This window comes from Microtus ochrogaster, chromosome 21 (genome assembly GCF_000317375.1).
Source record: "Microtus ochrogaster isolate Prairie Vole_2 chromosome 21, MicOch1.0, whole genome shotgun sequence".
In the NCBI taxonomy this organism is placed as follows: Eukaryota; Metazoa; Chordata; class Mammalia; order Rodentia; family Cricetidae; genus Microtus; species Microtus ochrogaster.
In genome coordinates this window covers 6200606-6206605 of record NC_022022.1, presented here as the reverse complement: position 1 = coordinate 6206605, position 6000 = coordinate 6200606, and the positions used below count along the sequence as shown (strand labels likewise).

The window sequence follows — 6000 nt, the reverse complement described above, 5'->3', positions numbered from 1 at the left end:
TGGGGGTACATACAGCCTGCAAACCCCGACTTCAAGAATAGAGACATCCAGGGTACGTACAGCCTGCAAACCCCTGACTTCAGGAGAAGCGGGGCTCAGAGAACTTATTACATTTCCAGGCCCTTCTGAGTCCTGGCAGGTAACAGGATAGTGGGTGCATGATCCAGCAGGGTCTGCTACAGCCAGTTAGCATGGCCCTTCCTCAGAGATCCACACAGGCACAGGCTGCGATGGTCTCTCTGTAGAGCGTTTGCACACCTGTCTCCTGTGTCATTCTGATGAGGCAGCTGGCAAGACTGAGACAGTCTCCTGACAAGTAGACTCAACCCTCTAGACTTTCCAGGTTAGCATACACACACCATCATGTTCCCCTGCTCAACTGAGTGCTGAGAAACGGGAAGTTAGTCTGTCTCTGGACAACTGAGACTGAGACGAAGAAGGAAAAGAAGGTTCGGGAATAGTTTAAAAAGACATTTTAAATGTTGGTATATAAACAAATGAAAAGACATGGAGTATGATTAAGAGACTATCTGAAGGGGCTGGAGAAATGGCTCAGTGGTTAAGAGCATTGCCTGCTCTTCCAAAGGTCCTGAGTTCAATTCCCAGTCAACCACATGGTGGCTCACAACCATCTATAATGACGTCTGGTGCCCCCTTCTGGCCTGTAGATATACACACAGACAGAATATTGTATGCATAATAAATAAATAAAATATTTTTAAAAAGAGACTATCTGAAGAAACAACTGTGTGTAGCAGGGAAATAATTCAAGAATAACACTCTAGCTGGGCATGGGAGTACACACTTGCAATCCCAGGACTTGGGAGAAGAAAGCAGGTCAGTGGTTCAAGATCATCCTAGGTTACATAATGAGATGAAGGACAGTTGGGATTACATGAGATCTTGCCTCAAATAACTTTATCCCATATTTTCCATGTTAAGAGCATGAGAAATCATTTTATATTCCACCTCTTAATTCATAAGACACACAGCCACCCCAAACTATGCACATCATTGATAACAATGTTCTCTGAACAGCATCAGACAGGGACTCCCTGCATCCTGATGCTTCAGGATGGAGAAGCTGATAACTGGGACCACTAACAACCAGTAAAGCAAACACAAAGAACTGTGCCTCTTGCTGCCTGGCTGCAGCCCCAGAAACCTGACTCATTTTACTTTATGGAAGATAAGGGAGTGATCTAGAAGCCTGCCCCACTATTACCTAAAAGATAACACCTTTAAACCAACTAACCCTTCACCCTCACATACAGCTCCTGCCATGTCTTCTCTGGTGACCTGAAGAACTGAAACCATGCTGAATTCCTTCCCGCTTTTGCCAAGCATAGCTACTGGTTGGCCAGGTGAGGTCTTAGGGTTCAAGGTTTTTGAGAAAATGAGGAAGGCAAAATGTAAGGGAACTAAGACAACAGGCTCAGAAGGACTGCGCAATAGCTATAATGACTGGGGGAAAGCAGCTGGCAAACAGGCACAGTGTGGTGATGTAATCGGCCACAGCCTCCTACCCCTTCCCAGAAGCCCGGCATGGCTTCAGTGCTTCAGGTCACCATGGAAAGTGTGGCAGGGGGGGAGCAGACAGGACTTCTTCATCAGTAGGTCCGTCCCTCTCCAGGCAGGAAGGGAGCATAGTTCACAGTGATGAAGCCAATGACTGGCAGGAGACAGTGAGTGCGCCTCAGCTGGGTAGAGGTCTCCTCAAGAACCCAGTGGGGCTGGAGAGATGACTCAGTGGGTAAGGGTGCACTGCTCTTGCAAAGCCCCAAGTCTGGGTCCCAGCACCCATATCAGGCAGGTCACAATTACCTGTAACTACATCTCTAGAGGACTTGATGCCCGTGGCCTCCCTGCACCCACATGCACACTCCCCCACACAGATACACACAGACATATAATGAAAGATAAATCAGGTCATTTTAAAAGCCCAGGTGCTGTAACTATGGGCCAATTGCTTCTCCCCACTGACACCATCAATAGTGAAGAAGGCTACTCACACTGTAGGGTCGTGTGAGAACCAGGCAAACTCAAGTATGTGGGAGAAAAAAATATTGTGAGTATTAAAATGCTCGGCAAATGAAAACCACTTTTCTCTCCATGCTCGCTGAGGAAAATATGATGCATTATCCAAATCACAGCTTGATCTGACAATAGAATGTGGAGCATCGCTGGGTTTCTTTTTTCTTAAGCAGAGGCACAGAGAACACCAATGTGGCATGGCTAAAATTAACCCTGAGAGGGATTATTAAAAGCATTTGCAGCTTATTTTATTCAAGAACTGTGTTGTGGAAGATGCTGAGAAACTGCGCCCACCTCCCACTCACACCAACAGGCCTCTGGGCATCAGGCCTGGTTGATCCTCCCGGGTGGGAACCAGGCACCCTGTGAATAATGGCACGCCTCTAAACCCGGGTGGGCTCTGCCCAGCTCTGTGCCTCAACTGTTACGCCACCCTGGTGCTGCCATGTGGCATCGGCTAAGAAAGTGCAAACTCATTGAAATGTCAGCATCATAAACATACAATGAAAACACGGTTCCCAGGAAAACAAAAATGGACCAACACGAAAGTTTTGGGACCTCAAAGACGCTCTTCTGAATTCTGGATAGGGGTTAATCCAAATGGCTGTTCCCTACCAAGTATGGAAAATAAGTTTCAACTAAGTAGATCGTGTTTAAGAAGCCAGCAGCAGTGGGGAGGGGCAAGGAATGGCTCGGGGGTCTGATGCGGTCCATTTCTCCATGACCTACAATCCATGAATGGTTTTTACATTTCCAGATGCTTAAAAAACTTTAAAAAAATATTTTGTGGCACTTGAAGGATATATAAATTCAAATTTCCGCAGCCATAAATAATCACATTGGAGCCCCGCCATGCTTGCTCATTTGCAGATGGCCACGGCTGCCACAACAACAGAGTGGAATATTTGCAGTAAGACCACATGGCCCACAAAGATATTTAGTCCCTGGAACTTTGCACAAGTTTGCCAAGTTTTCAATAGAGAAGACATGAAGTCTATTAATAGTATCCAATATGCGTATTAATCATGACATTAATGATGATGAAGAATATTCTACTAGTTTCCACACATGAAAATATTAAACTCATTCATTAACTGTGAGAGTAAACACAAATAGCAAATGCTGACTATGTGCCAAGCATTTTCCAGTAGTCATGGATACACACAGGTTCAGCATCCAAGGGCTCAACCAAGCAGAGGTCAAAAATGTCTGGGTCAGGGCAGGAAGGAGTCCTCTTTCAGCTGCTTTGCCGTTCCCTAGATAAACAGCACGACAGCTATTTACAGCACTAACACTATGGTAAGCATTAAAGGTCATGAGCAGGTGGTTTAATATGGGAGGATACGCACAGGTTGCATAAAAATCCTTGTCTTTACATAAAGGCTCCATGGGGTTCCTGGAGTCCACCCCCAACTGACAGAGGGACAACCGTGCAGGAAAACCTGAGTTCATGGGCAGAAACCCCAGCAGGCAGCAAAACAAGTAAAAGATACATTAGGCAGAAGAAAACATAAATCAGGAAGGAACGGAGGGGCTGGGGAGATGGCTCAGCAGTCAAGAAGTGCACAGACTGCCCTTGTAGAGGACCCACAATACTCACGTGGTGGCTCATAAGCACAGCAACTCCAGGTCCAAGGACACAACACCCTTTTCTGACCTCCAGAGGCCCCAGGCATGCACATGATGCACACACATACATGCAGACAAACATCCATACACATAAAATACAACCAAGGAGGAGGCATAGGCAGGAAAAGAGTGACAGTTCAACTTCCAATCGGAAAACCTGGAGCAGATGATGAGGGGAGGTGTAAACAGAAGAGAGACACTGAGCACCAAGGCCCTAAGGTGGGAAGCAGCCTTCAAGGAAGGGGATGGGACCTTGTGCTGCTGTCAAAGGGAGTAGGGAGGGAGCTACAAGGATGGGGGGGGCCTTTTAGTCCTGTGAAGGGGTTCAAGGTTCCCCCATCAGAGCTAAGCTGCTGAAGCCCATGACCCACGCTCTTCTTTATATGAAACTAGACCTACGTATGGGTGAAGACTCATCCTAACAGCACCACCATTGCCTTCTGAGAGTGTGGACATTGTGTGCCTCAGCTGAGACTTTACCCTTGGCCATAAGGAAGCCCCCATTCCCACAGGAGGCTCCTGCACCCTAGCATGGGACCCTGTCTCTCACAAAGCCTGCTGAAGTTCGTCTACCTTTTTCCTCGCCCATCGTGGCCACTTTCAATTCAAGTCTGGGTGCCCTGCCCTTCTCTGTTGTCTACATTTAGTGTTTGTCATTGTCACAATGACCTAATCATAACAGACGCCAAAAGACACCACTCTATGTGACTAGATCAGTTTTCTAAGTCATTTGCCTACCTTGATATGTCTTGCCAAAGGCTTAAAAAGAAACACCAGGGAAAGATCATTTTCCCATAAAACTTTAATACTTCCAATTTTCTAAGGATCCTATTCATAATCTGAAGTCATGTCTACTTAATAGCTTTAAGTTACAGATAATTTCTGTGTTCTGACAAGTCTTGTTAACTGAATTCCTGCAATGCTTATCATTCATGTTCACAGTTTCCTTCTTGATAGGAGCTCTGATCATCTTTAAAGCCTCAGGCCAGACATCTTGTTGCTGGTTGTTTCCCCACCTCTGCGCATCCTTGAATAGCAGGGCCTTCAAGCACCGTAAGGTAATGTCTACCGCATGGCTGAAGCATTTCTAAAGGAGTCCTGAGACGCCATAGCCAGTCTCTGCTTAAATACAGCATGTAGAAACAGGGGGACATAAAGAAGTGTTCCTTTATCACTGCTCCTTCTCCAAAGCCTCTACTCCAGAACCAGCCCACCTGAACTGCAGCTCTGCTTCGTCATTCGGTCCCCATGGATTCCCAGACATAGCAGGAGCCCTCTCTGTTCTAAGACAGATGCAGTACGAGGGCCTTCCTGCCCTCATAGAATCTCCACATCATCACAGCACTACAAACACCGTGCAGCAAAAGGTGAATGCTGTGTATTTGTTAAGTAAAATTACTGGCTTGCTGTTTCAATCATCTTTCCGTTGTAAGAAAAATGTTCCTTTAAAACTGCCACATACACACACCATACTTTGCTTCACATATACTTACCACACACAACACATATCACACACACAAATACAACACATACCACATATACACACATCCCACATACCCACGCATACCACACACACACATACCACCAGGGGGTGGAAGGAGTGGTGTTGGAAAAAGATTCCATCCGAAAGGTTAAAGGTCACCTTTACAGCTGCCCTGCCTGAAACAGCCAGCCGAACCCTACCTCTCACATGGAGCGGAGGACACGAATGGCTGCAGCTCGGGTTGTCTCCCTAGTAATACAGGGCAGAAAAATGTCCCCTTCCACGTCTCCCAGTGAATAGCCACCCGTCCAGCAAAAAGCCAAAAGCAATGAGCAGCTTTGTCAGCACCGAAACGACTGAAGTCTGAGGAGGAAATAAACCCCCTTTTCAACTAAACACCAGTGTCCGCTCACCCCATTTTCCCCACCAAATGTTCTAGCGGCAGGGTGAGCCCCAAATCTACCCAGGCTTTACTGAAGCTCATTTTGGTTTTGTTTTGAGGGGTTTTATTTTAATTTTTTGGTGAGGATTTGGTCATTAAAAGCAACAACAAAGCAAAACCCCAGCACACACAAAAGAGAGGGGTGTACTTCACACAACAGCAATTTCAAAATCATGAGTTATCAAGAACTGTACAGAATGTGGGGGGGTGCTTCTCCTGTGAGCCCATGGCAGTGCAGCTGTTCCCCATTAAAGCGCCTCTTGACTCCCTCTGGGCGAGTTTCCAACAGCAAATTCTTTAAACAGAACTCAGCTTTCAACCCACTTTCTTCTTGCTCTGGGCCCCTCAGCCATCCACTCTGCAGTGGAGCCTGCCTCTGCTGAGCTGGGGGGGGGGGGCTGTCGTTAAGGTA

General features: G+C 46.6%; 1 protein-coding gene across 1 annotated transcript in view; it reads right to left on the bottom strand.

The window, feature by feature from the left end:
* Positions 1-6000, bottom strand: part of Notch2 (notch 2) — a 140441-nt gene that overhangs the window by 81710 nt on the left and 52731 nt on the right. The gene's annotated exons all lie outside the window — the stretch shown is intronic.